The following is a 14,686-nucleotide window of genomic DNA, read 5'->3' as shown; positions in this document are numbered from 1 at the left end:
ACTGTTGGAGCCTGTAGCACGTCGATCCACAACAAGTGGAAAATTCATTCGTGCGACTTCTAATTTTTGCTTTGAATATTTAGTGATTAGTGATGGAATAGTCAAATAAAAAAACTGTAACGGTTATTGAGGATTACATGAATAACGAAATACTTTGGAATCACAAATTGAGAGATTTCAAGAATAAAGGGAAAAAGTTTGATGTTTTTAAAACTTTAAGTGAGAAATATGGAAGTGACATTGTTGATTTAAAAAAGAAAATAAAAAACCATACCATACAATTTCTTTATGTTTATTTAACAAAAAATAGAAGTCAGTTAAACTTATTCATGTAAATTTTTAAAAACAGCTCCGCCATCCGCATTTAACTCAGACCAAAAACTTTCTTGAGATAGGTTTCGTTGTGCAAACAATTGTCTATTCCACCTCCATCAGCTTTTTTGCTTTTTTACTTGTTGGGTCAAAACGAAATATGCCGCAGCTGTAAGTAGTTGGGTAGATATAAATAATCTGTCGCATGCTACGTAGTCGCAGCCAGCTGGTTTGTAGGACCGGCAACATTACCACCAACTCTAGCATGCTACATGTTGCCAATTGTTGCCTTGATGTAAGGCCGCCTTTAGCAACAAAACAACCAACTAGGTTTTTTCAATTGATTTACTTTTCTATAAAGTTTCTAAAACTCTATTTGTAGTTGGAATGCATTTTTACTCTTATTATTTCATAAATAGTTTTTCAGTATTTAGAACACTCAAAGCTTTGCTTTTTACATCATGTCCCTTCTATCTACTTAAGTAACTTTCAGTATCATTATGTTAACATCGCGTCTCATAAAGACTGTAACGGACTTAAAAAATGATTGTTTATGTATGTTACGTTATTTATTTTCCCCTTTGGCGAAATTGACCCAAAATAATGATTTAACAGACTTCGGGACGAGATCCACTGGAGACTGCTCGAGAGTACAATAAAAATGTGGGGGGTGGGTGGTTATAACTGGGAGAAAGTAAATCTCCGAGTCGTTTAACTGAAATAAATATACTGTGTGGGAACTTTAACTGAAATAAAATTCATAACTTGGACATTGGTGATTTTTGTAAAAATCCCGAAAGATCGATTTTTGTTTTTCTCTGCCCATATTTTGGCGTATATGGTTTTTGCATATCTGCTCCCGGCAGCTTGCAACCACCCCTAACTTTTTTTTTTCAAATGGAAGAGTATGCTAAGTGACACCTCGTTTGAAAGCCCACTTCGCAAAGAATACAACGTACTATTTGTTGTAAAAAATAAAAAAAATTAATGCAACAAATGTTCAAAATGGACACCGTTTGTTTCTTGGCCAATTGCAAATCGATAGTACGTTTTATAACATTTCCGGTGTGATTTGCCTAATTTCATGCCTAAAACCGACCAGTATTGAAGTCCGTAAGCAATGTATTTGACATGGAATTAGGCAAATCACACAGCTAATGTTACGAAACGTAAGGGATGCATATTACTATCGATTTGCAATTTGCCAAAAAAGAAACGGTGCCCATTTTGAGCATTTGTTCCATTAAATAGAATTCAACTTATACAGGGTGTTATTGAAAGTTGTATAGATATTTTAACTACGAGCTACTGGCTTCATGTAGAACTCGGAAAAAATATCAAAAAAATCTGTCAAAAAATGAAATGACATTTATTTTTTGAGCTACAATTTTTTTAAATTGCTTTCAGTTTTCTACGTTGTCCTACAACCTCGTAGGTAAAATTTCGGCACATTTTAAAAATACACCCTGCATATCATGTTTTATAAAATGTACGCCAATGCGAAGTAACCTATAGGAAATATGCTTTAAAACAAGGAAACCGCATTGGTGTACGTTTTATAAAATATGATATACAGGGTGTAGTTTAAAAATGTGCCGAAATTTTACCTACGAGTTTGTTTGACAACGTAGAAGACTAAAAGCAACTAAAAGAAATTGTAGCTCAAAAAATAAATGTCATTTTTCATTTTATTTTTTGACATAGAATTTTTTTTATATTTTTTCCAGGTTCTACATGAAGCCAGTAGCTCGTGGTTAAAATATCTGTACAACTTTCAATAACCACCTGTGTGTAGAATTGGTTTTTATTTTTTACCACGTAGGTTTAGAAAATATTCAGGGAACAAATAGTGCGTTGCATTCCTTGCGAAGTGAGCTTTCAATTAAGGTGTCACTTGCCGAACCCTTCCATTTGAAAAAAAAAGTTAGGGGTGGTTGCGCACTTTCGGGAGGAGATATGCAAAAACCATATGCGCCAAAATGGGGGCAAGGAAAAACAAAGATCGACCTGTTTCGGGATTTTTTACAAAAACTGCCTATGTCCAAGTTATGAATTTTATTCCAGTTAAAATTTCCACAATGTATTTTACTCAGGCCTGGACATATACAAATCTGGATACTTTCAACAAAAAAGTTTCTCACACTTAATTGTTACTTACAAAACGAAGGTTTGTACCCTCGCCGCGATAAAAAAAAAAGAAAAATTCTTGAAAGGAGATTGAATTCGAAAACAATCAAAAAAAGGAGGAACCGAAAGCGAAGTCCGATATCACCCACGACGCTAATCTTTTACGCCGCCCACGATCGGTGGGATCGTCTCCACGGGACTCACCTCGTTTCCCCAAAAGAAAAGAAAAATTCATATAGAAAAAGAAGTCGCGCGGCGGACTAGGACACAAAAGATAAATAATACTAAAAGAACGATTAAAAAAACTGTTATCGGTCTGACCGGCCGTTTGCAGGCGAGGTCACCAACAGACCGATAATCCAAACCCGAACAAAAAAAAACGTTCTCCCTGAAACGACGCGCTCGCTTCCCGAAAACTAAAAATTTACACTCTATCACCCTGGCCTTGATCGTCACGGGGCGGTCGACATCTCTGGAGACCTGGACGTTCCTCCGGCCCACGGTGGACGACGAAATCCGGGCGTTTCAGCCCCCTTCACACTCCAGCACCTATCTGACCACCAACCAAAACAAAAGACCAGAGATCTCTCCCCTGTGACGCACTGGTATCTCTCTTTTATAGTTTCGCTCCTCTCAATTCGGATTTGTATAATTTTCGGCGGAAAACGGACTCGCCGCGAGTCGTGCGCACGGTGATCGGATGATCGAGGAATATTTGCATTTTTGTGACAGTACCTTTTCTTTATAACAGTGGCGGCTCCTCCGAGGAGGCAACGGAGGCAGTGCCTCCCCAAATAAAATTAAATAAAAAGAAAATAAAAAATATAATACTTAATTAAATATTATATTAAATCATATTATTTATGAAGATATTTGCTTATAAATGATAATTATTCTCGTAAAAATGTGTTACAAGAAGATTTTAGCGGTTAGCATTTGTTGCTTTTGTCGGCCGGAGGCAGAGTTTAATTTAGCGCAGCACTGTTCGCCGCTAAGCGGACGAAAATGCATGGAAATGCTCCTAACTAGCATCGACGCTCTCGGAATAAATCGTTTTGTGCCCGAGAAATAACCCTGGGCCGGCGGCAAGGCTCAATTTCAGACGTCACGATTCGTATATATGACCATCGCGGAAACGAACGCTGTTGGGTCTCTCGAACTGTAGCCGAGCTCTAACGAGTCTTGACTCTTGACCACGCACCGGTGATCGTTTACAAGTGTAGATTGTAGGTGCTCGTTTGTTTTTGTTTTGGATTTGGAGTGCTGTTATTGGTCCCTGGTCAAAAGTCCGTGTTTTATTTATTTTTATATTGTTTAATAAAATGAATGAAGATATGGAAATCAAAGAAATTGCGAAGATATTATTGATTAATTGTTAAATCATCCATTTAATTCATTGTCTTACGACAAATTGTAAAAAGTCAAGAACAGCCACAACCAAATTTAACCGGCCTTATATGCGTAAGTGGAAAGCAGAAACGGTAATTTAACACTACGTGGTTACGTGGAATCAGAAATGCAAATGACTCGTCGGAAGTGTGAACAAAAATTTGTTGTTTTGTTGGCCTTGCATGCTATTTGCTGCTGCAACAGAAAACACGGTTTAGTCGCGTTTAAGATTTAATGATCTTAAAAATATTGCCCTTTGTATCGAACGACACCAAAAATCAAAAGAGCACATCAAGTCAGCCGTAAAATTTCATTACAGACTGCGAAAACAGAACAATAATATGCTGTTTGTCAAAAAGCAATGTTAACTGTAATAAAATTTATAACATAAAATTTACTCCAAATTTTAACAGAAAATGTTAATCTAAGAATACAGTACATCAATACTGAGATTTTAATAATACAAAAAAATGTCATTCTTCTGAAGTTTTTGCGTAAAATAAAAAATACGTTGTGGATAAAATCTTGTACTGCGTTTGTTGATTACCAGAAAATAAAATTCTTGAAAACTTAAACACTCGGCCGTGCAGCCTCGTATCTAAACTTTCTCGCGAGTTTTATTTTTTCCTCTTTTAAACTCAATCCGGGGACAAACTGTATATACCGGTGCCCCAAAATTCGTGGAACAACTCAGTTGAGCAATATCAACTCATGTTAAGAAATTATTGGAAAAGTAATTTAAAAATCCTATATCTTTTAGATTTGAATATATGGGGGCTCAAAAGGTGCAGCTTTGATCTCGTTTATGTTAAATATTAAAAAAGATTTTGACTACTTGTTTTTGACTAGCCAATGTTAAAATAATTCTGAATGATTGTGATCAGGTTTGCTTTACTTTATTATTTACAGCATTTCCAAGAAGTGACTTTTGTCGGTTTTACCTCAAATAACTTATGGCAACGTGGCTTTGATTTTTCTTTCTTATTTCCATGGATACAACAAAATTGAAATATTTATAGTGCAACAAATATGTAGGTTCATATCTTCTCCAAAAAAGAAGATTGAACATTTTTACCTGATATTTTTACTTAACAACGTACTGGTAAACTGTTTCGCGAATTTTGGGGCACCCGGTATAGTATATTTAAAAAAATTATTATTATGGTGTATTTATTATTACTAAGTATGTCTGTTCAAGTTTGCCTCCTCAACAATAAAACCCACGAGCCGCCACTGCTTTATAAGGATAATTCTTTAATAATCAAGTTAATTCAGTTATTGAGTTATATCAAAATCAAACTGCGTTTTTTAGTACAGGACCCACGACGGAATCTCTTATACATTCTTATATATGACGAAATTAGAAGTGCCTTGCAGTCAAGAGTAGGTAATACACATTTCTTTCAGAAAACCTCCTTTACGCCCTGGATGCAAATTTGATATAAGTCGTAAATATCCAGATTCACTATTCATTATACTGGGTGCCGCAAAATTTGCGGAACAGCTTAGCAGTACGTTGTTAAGTAGTCATTAAAATATTAGGTAAAAATATTTAAAAAATGCAATCTTCTTTTTTGTAGAAGATATGGACCTATTTGTTACACTAAATGTGGCAACATTTAAAAACACTCTATGGATCCCAACACTCTGCAAATATTTCATTTTTGTTGTATCCATGGAAATAAGAGAGAAAAATCAAAGCCATGTTGCCATACGTTCTTTGAGGTAAAATTGATATGAAATTACTTCTTGGAAATGCTGGAAATAATGTGGTAAATAATTGAAAACCTGATCACAATCATTCAGAATTAATAAAACATTGACTAGTAAAAAGCAAATAGTCAAAATCTTTTTTAATATTTTTTCTAACACTAATATCTTATACAGGTAGCTCGGTGGCCGCATGGCTGTCGGAGAAAGTACTCCGAGGTCGCGGTCCCGATGCTAGTGGGTTCGAATCCCACCGAAGGGGGAGGATTTTTTCAAAGGAAGGAAACTCCGCCCGGCCATGGATGTGTGTGTATGTCTAGTAGGGGCTGACGGTAGGGTGGTGGAAGGAAGAATCAACACTCTTTCGGCCACCACCGCGAGGTCAGCACGGGTTCGAGTCCCGTCGGGAAGGGCGCCCATGGGTGTATAAATGTTGTTGTGTACGTCTGTGAATGTGAGGTGGAATGGGCGTGGGTGGCCGGGGAAAGTGCCCCGGAGCCCCGTCGCATCACCTGAAGAAAGGATATAGGCAAAGGAACAAGGAAATGAATTGAAAAAACGGCCGACCGAAAGGTACCGTAAAAGCCGTATGGCAATAAAAACGGGAATGGCAAAATTAAAAAAAAAAAAAACTAATATCTTATACTGTTTCTATGGTGCATTTGAACTCACACCTTATGTTTCCCATAAAATACGCTTTTCTCTATATAGTCGGAGAGCTGATGACGAATTTGGAGAAGGTATTTTAGGCAATCAGAAATTAAAAAATATGTACTATTTGAATGTTAGTGAATCTGGAATCGACAGTCGCTAAGGACGTTTGCGGTTATTTTACTACTGCGCAGCATATGAAACTTGCAAAAAATGTATCCCAAAAAACATACTTTAGGCAGCTTGAAATTATACTGATTTTTTAGTTTAGCATTTATAGATTACAGAAATAAAAATGCCAGATTATTTGGACGGTTTTAAAGTACAACCCGACTGCCCCAAAGTCATTTTTTTAGTATACGCAAAAAATATACTTTAGGCAGTCTGAAATTTTTATGGCAGATTTATTAATTGATTTTAAAAATATGTGCAAAAGAGCCAGACTAATACGAGGGTTTTAAATAATAACCCGACGCGAATAAACATTTTAAATAAGTGCGACAAAAAAAGTCTTATGCGTATACATAGGTACGAGAGAGATAGTTTATCGATGTCTCCCAGCAGTAGCTAAGGGCGGCCCCGGCTCGTTTTTTTAAAATAGATTGTTAAACAAATCTTTTCTTCAGCAACGCCTTTCTTTACTATAGAGCTTATACATATGTCTGCTTAAATATTCTATCTAAATAAATGTGATGTTAATTACCTAATATTAAAAATTTTCTTCAAATATGCGAATGAATATTGTCTGAATTAAAGTTACATATGAAAAAAAATCAATAATTTCAGATTAACAGAAACAAATTGCTATGTTTAGAAATAATATTTTTCGAATTTTCATTAATAAGTTTACGGCTTTTATATTAAAATTAGTTTAGTTCGTAAAGTTCGGAATAAATTCTATAGAACTGTAGTTTAGGTGTTTATTAGGCATTCACGATCTTTTTGGGACCGAGTTGGCTATGATTTTTTCTTTTCATGTTGGACTAACTGACTCAATGATGCAACGGATACAACTTTTTTTCCTGTCAGTGTCTATTCTACATTTTCTTGCCACGGCATTGCCAGATTTATTATTTTAATATTCGTAAGAAACTAAAAAACTATTAAGTGTGTAAAAATAATTTAAATTTCCGTCAAAGGAACAGTCAACAAAATTGCCAAAATAATTTTATTACGACAAAAAATTTCTATTAAAAGATTTAATTTAATTTAAAAAGGACAGACCAGATTTAAGAGATCCGGCAACAATGTACTTATTCAGAAAATATAACCTTAATTTGAAAACAACCTTACCTAACACAAAAAGTGTAAATTTCCTTTAGGGAATGTAGTTATCACCGAGGTACTGCCAACAAAATCACTAGATGGTCATAGCCAACTCGGTCCCAAAAAGATGGTGAATGCCTTATAGGTAGTGAGAAGATCTATTAGAAAAAGGAGAAAAAAGTGGGCTTGTCATTGAAAAAAAATATTGATGACGTCATTATTAGGAGATGAAAAGCTGTCAACATAAGTAAAGTACTGAACAATATGCACTTTTTACAAACAAAGTTGACCTCTTCGATGATTTTTCTCAGATATTAATAGTTACAGTTTTATCGGAGCCGAGGGCTTCCATAGCTACTGCTGGAAGACATCGATAAACTATCTCTCTCGTACCTATGTATACGCATAAGACTTTTTTGTCGCACTTATTTAAAATGTTTATTCGCGTCGGGTTATTATTTAAAACCCTCGTATTAGTCTGGCTCTTTTGCACATATTTTTAATATCAATTAATAAATCTGCCATAAAAATTTCAGACTGCCTAAAGTATATTTTTTGCGTATACTAAAAAAATGACTTTAGGGCAGTCGGGTTGTACTTTAAAACCGTCCAAATAATCTGGCATTTTTATTTCTGTAATCTATAAATGCTAAACTAAAAAATCAGTATAATTTCAAGTTGCCTAAAGTATGTTTTTGGGATAAATTTTTTGCAAGTTTCATATGCTGCGCAGTAGTAAAATAACCGCAAACGTCCTTAGCGACTGTCGATTCCAGATTCACTAACATTCAAATAGTACATTTTTTTTAATTTCTGATTGCCTAAAATACCTTCTCCAAATTCGTCATCAGCTCTCGGACTAATAAGACACGTCCTCAATAGCAACGTATCTTATAGAGTCATAAAATACGCTCACACATATTATTCAGGTAACATTTTATTCATCATTTTTACAGTAATTATCACAAAAGTGAAAAGTACAATTATTGAATTGGAACTGCTACATTAGCTTCGTGCTCTTGTTCCTAACATTTTCTTCTTTAACTTCTGCTGTTTCATCCAATGCAAGTGGCAATGCCATCGAAAACTCGCAATCTTTACACTTTCTTCAAATGATTCTTGCCGTAATGTATAATCAAATCAGTTTTGTAATGACGAACTAGAGTTACTAAATTTAGTAACTTTTGTCTTGTGAACACATCTTTTTACCGCGAATTTGGGCTTTTAAAAAGTTAGGTTATGGGTCACGTTTGTTCTGTCAAAACTGGTCCCAATCAAAGTATAGTGAAATTAAATTTGTTTAATTATTAAAAAAAACAAGTTGCACTAAACAAATACGAAAAGGCAGTTGAACGTAACAATCAAATAATTTTGCATTTTGCTACTCATCCTCGTCATCGTCGCTGTTTTCTAAGTCCGAATCGGAATCTTCAACCGAATTAACAATAATTGGGGAAATGTCATGGATGCTAAAGTTTCCCATAAGCCTTGTTCTTGTTCTTCATTTAAAATTTTGTACATACTTCTGGGACTGAAGCCTGTACAGCACTCAGGAAGAGTTTTATTTTAGATTTGGATTTACCGAAAAAACATCCGCCACTGCTTCTACAATTTTGCACTTTATGTATTTACGTTTCTCCATGAGTAATTTCTTTTATTTCGTTGAAAGCCTGTAAGATGTGCTGCTTCGTCTGCTTGCTTATTGATGCTTTACTCGGTTTTTGAAATTCATTCATTTTGGCAGTGACAATAAGACAATAATATGACAATTTAAATCATCGCCAACTGTCGAATTTTCACTTATTTTGTAAAAAAATTTAACAAAAAAAAAAGTTCCAGTTAGTTCGTCATTACAAAAATGAATGCATTATAAATTAACTTTTAATGAATTTTAATGGAACGCACCCAAGAATTGTCAAATGTAAGGTAGAACCGACAGATGGCGCTGCTATTTTGATTTCTCATGGCCAACTTCATCTAGCTTCCGCTGCGCTCCATACGGCCGTCCCAATACGCCAATTTTCATTGTTGAAATTGATTCTACTAACCTCAAAAAATCGTTTGGTAACTAGCTCCAACTAGCGGAGAAAACTGTTAATAACAATGATTGACGTATCTTTCCAAAAGTTTCCAGAAGTTTCAAAAAGATATGAAAATCAAACGAAAATAATAGTCTTGTAAAACTGGAAAATATATAACTATATTTAATACATTTTTCGTATCCCACCTCCACCCGGCGGCACGGCAATTTTGCCGGAGTACATACACTATTACGGATAATACTATCAAGTAATAGTGCAGTGCTTATAAACATAATTACCGGCGTCTCGCCTCCACATTTTGACTTTTTTGTGTTTTATGTTCTGTGTCAATGTTAAGGAATTTCCTCACGATGTGACATGAGTATAATAATATACCTTTTTGAATTTCAACCACCAATGTGTTCTCTAAGTCCAAAATTTTTAAATTTTTAAAAAGAGATTGCGGTACTATTCCTGTTGCTGAAATTATAGATGGTAAAATCGAAATTTTTTCTAAACACCAAAGATTTCTCATAGCAACGGAGAGTTCTAAATATTTATTAATTTTTGTATTATATGTCTGTGTTATATTGTGTGAATTTGGAACAGCTATATCTAAAAGATATGCTTGCTTTTGTTGTTTATTTAAAATAATAATGTCTGGTCTGTTATGCTGAATGTGAATGTCAGTTAAAACTGTGCGATCAAAATATAATTTGTAATTGTCATTTTCTAAACAACTTTCTGGTTTATAAATGTAATGTGGTTGTGTAGCCTTTAATAAATTGAATTTAACTGCTAAATTCATGTGTATAATTTTTGCGAATATATCATGACGTTTTTTATATTCGCTTTGAGCCAAAACGGTGCAAGAAGAAATGATGTGTTCAATGGTTTCCCCTTCAGTTCCGCAAATCCTACATTTATCAATGATCGATTGTAAACCGCATATGTGTTTTTTATAATTTCTTGTATTTATAACACGATCTTGTATTGCAAATATAAAACCCTCAGTCTCAGGATGAATATTTGATTTTTTAAGCCATGCATGAGAAGCTTGAATATTAATTTCTGGCTGTTCTAGCTCTTTAAAATATCTCCCATGTAAAGACTTTTGTTTTATATTTGCTATAGTGTCAGGTATATTTGGCTCAACAATATCTGAAATTATATTATCACTTAAATTTAAAGGTGTGTAACCTTTATCCACTGAAACCAAAGCATTAAAAAAAGTGTTATCACGAGCTCTATTGAGAAAATAATTTTTTAGTGAAGCAATTTGATTGTGTTGTAGAATTTCTAGATTTGAAAAACCCCTACCACCATTTTCGCGTGGTAAATTAAATCTTTCAATAGCAGATTTGGGGTGATGTTTAGAAAATTTTGTAAATAGAACTCTAGTTTGAATATTTATATTCTGTAAATTAGTTTTGGACCATTTTATAACACCAAAAGAATAGGTCAACAATGGAACAGCATATGTATTAACTGCTTTAATTAAATGATTACTGTTTAATTTTGATTTTAAAATAGATTTAATTCTTAAATAATTATAATTGAATGTTGAATATGATTTGATTGATTAATACCTAAATATATATACATTATTTACATTAAAAAAATTGAAAAGGAACAAAACTCGAAAGGAACTTAATTTTAAATAACACAACAAAGAACATAAATGGGTGGATAGGTAGGTACTTCTTTGGTCGGTCCGTAGTATTACAATTTTAAAACCTTTCTACTTATGGGTTTATTGGCAATTGATTTTCGTTTTATGGAATCAATTTTTTGTGAACAACAATTATTTAATAATAACAACAATAATAACTTTACAAATTTTGTCTTTATGTGTATTACAGATAAAGAGGGAATTACGAATTAAATGTGGATGTAAAATTGTTACGAGTTGTTTGTAAATATTTTCTTGGGCCAAATATGGTAAAATTTCTGTGGCAATATCTGCCAATTCTTTTAAAAGACTTACAAACTGAGAATTTGGATAAGTCAAACCACCACGATTTTGAAGATTAATTAAACGTAAAAGAGGACCAGGGGTTGAAAAACATAATATTGGAGAGAGACAACTATCGCAGTGGAATTTTTCATTTGATTTTTTACAATATACCCTGCTATGAAAGCAACAGAAGCTGCATATATGGTATTTTTGGGATTAACAATAATTGGTTTACTTAAATTTCGAATTTTCTCCAACAGTTGAAAGGGTAGTATCAAGTCCGGTTCACATAAATCAAACAGTGAATTTAGATTACTGCTTTTAAATTATCTAAGTTTTGCAGAACTAACATAATTAATGTTTTCTGCTGTGTTGGATGATTCTGAGGATTTCACAATACCACAACGTAATATTTGTCTTAACGCATATTCCGCTGTTCTAGCATCTGTTGCATCGTTTGATCCTCCTTTGAGTCTGACGTGAGAAAACATTCCTTCTACAGCATCAGAATTAAAGGACCTTGTTAAAACATAATAAAAGCCTGATTGCTGCAGAAGAAATTCGATGCAGAGATATGTACTTCTCGCAGTGAAAATTAGAGCATGAGCAGTTTCATTTGTTAAGCCTTGTAAACCAATTGATAACGATGAATTTTGAATATCTTCTATATAATTTGGAAATGTAATGTTTAACCAATGTAATCGTTCATCAGAAATATCCACATATGGGGCAACAGCACTCTCTAATGATATAATATAGTAATTTTTATTGCTTACATTATGTATCTGAAAGAAATTGTACATGGTTTCAATATATTTAACGGTAGCTTCAACACCTTGAAATCTAGCATCATTATTTTCTTGTAAAAATTTTATTGAGGAACTAACAGCTGGTGAAAATATTTGAATTGCGCGTAAAACATTCATTTTTTCAAAATTTGTCGGAAATAAATGTTGCCTTGTTAAATTTCTCACTGGTTTTATGGGTAAATTTTTTTGAAGTATATACAATTTTTTTAGGCAGTCTGAAGAAATAATTCCTACACTAGAGTTCATTTCACGATCCAAAAATAAATTTCCTGCATTTTTCAAAGCATGACAAAAATCGAAACTCAAAAATAAGGGCATTGGAGCCAAAAAAGGATGAGGAATAGAATTTGTGAGAGAACCGTTACAAAGAATTTTGAAAAGTTTAACATTTGCTGAAAAATTGTCGGTTACGATTCTTAGTACAATAAACCCACAAGAAGTAAGAAGTTCCAAAATATTTATAGTAATTTTGAAATAAGTGTCTGAAGATAAAGTCCCATGAAAGAAATAGCCTGCGGGGATAGTATATTTGGTACTTAACCCTTGAATTACATAACATAGCATTTTATTTGCTATATTAGGTTTTTCACCCACAATATGGGTTTCACTAGTGCTTAAACCGTATATACAATCCTCGGATCGGCTATAAAACATTTTTTCTCTTATAGCCATGTCGTCAATTATTAAAGAACAAATTCTTTTAATTGGATTTTTTAAGATTGAAATTTCACCCATTAATCGTTCTTTAATTAACTCGTCCCTACCATTGAAAGGCCCCAAGTATCGTGATATTGTCGTTTTTGATGGTAATTTTACTAAGTGTCTTCTGCAAAATTCGTAACCTTTCGCAGAACAAAATCTCCAAACGGTACACAAACGCACAGATTTTTCTGAGCAGCGAGGAACTTTCAACCTATAATTTTTGATAATGTCCAAAAGAAATACAGCCTTTTCATCATTATTTTCTGCATATTGGAAAATGTTACTCAATAATTTCAAATTTTTAGAATTTTTTTTTCTTCAACCTCAAGATCTTTTATTTTGGCCAAGCAGTTTGTATATTTCTCCGTCATTCTTTTTAACTTTAAATTCAAAACTTTATGATGATATTTCAGATCATCTAATTCTTTTTTGTTAATTAAATCAACTTGTATAAATTTTGAATTATTTTCTACATCGACAGTGTTACCTCCAAATATATGTAGAGTGTTATTAGAAATATTAGAACCAGGAAAATCCTAAAATCTTAATTAAATAGATAGTCAATGAAACGTATTTTACGTACAAATTTAGAAGGTACTGCTCGTTTAGTTAATCGATTTCTTTTACCATAAGTATTGATGCAGTTCTCGTCGAAATGTTTTTGGCAAATTACACTGCTGTCTTGAAGTTTCGTGATGTCTACTAAAGTAAACGTATAATATTAGCTGAGATCAGAATTAAGTTTTTAATAAGGGATTAAAACGAACTTAAAGATTTCATTTTTTTAGAATTAATCCTTGTATTTTGAATCATTCAAATTAGCAGGAAAGGATTTACATTACTTTAATCCCTAATTAACGTTTTTATCGTTAAATATATAACAACATAATTACCACAAACTTTATAAATTGCTTCAATCCATTTTTCGCGCAGTTGAATGTTACTCGGAATTTCAAAAAAATTTTCCTTTGCTCCACAAATAAAACACTTTTTGCCCATTTGTAATATTTATGTTTTAAATATTTTGCCGCCAAACTGACAAAAAAACACGGTTTCCACATCAACCCAAAAATATTTATTTTAAAATTTTTACAACAGATGGGGTTAGTTACCAAACGATTTTTTTAGGTTAGCTGAATCAACTTTAGACCCGAATTGGGACGGCCATATGGAGCGCAGCGGAAGCTAGATGAAGTTGGCCATGGATTTCTTCATAGATAACATAGTTTACTATGTTATCCATGGATTTCTTTTAGATTTTATTTTCTAAAACTAATTGAATTCAAAAATTGTGTATTCCTTCTACGTTTCTAAAGTTTAAAAACAAGGATTATTTACTTTGCTGCATAGTATGTGGGAAAAATTCACCGTCGCACAGTTGTCGTAAAAACAAAGTTTTATGTGACGTGAACAGTGCGTATTTGCAAAGTTTCCATCACAGGAGGCCAAAAAATTAATTAAGTTATTTTTCTACAGGTAAAAACCCAAATACAGAAAAACTTAAATGTTTAAAAAATAACAAAAGCATCGAAAACATGTGGCGCAGTTTTATATTATTTTATTACACATAACTACAGACTGATTCTCATAACGGCAACTCGGTCAAATGTTGGTATAGTGTTCCCATTTTTAATTTGGTTTTACAATCAGCCTTATTGTTAGGGAGTTAAAAACCCGGCAATAGGCAACTAGCGCCATAAATCCTAGGACTGTAAAAGAAGGTCTGTTGTCTGTTATCGGAC

The sequence above is a fragment of the Tenebrio molitor genome, chromosome 4 (genome assembly GCF_963966145.1).
Source record: "Tenebrio molitor chromosome 4, icTenMoli1.1, whole genome shotgun sequence".
Lineage (NCBI taxonomy): Eukaryota > Metazoa > Arthropoda > Insecta > Coleoptera > Tenebrionidae > Tenebrio > Tenebrio molitor.
Note: the sequence above shows the minus strand (reverse complement) of the source record.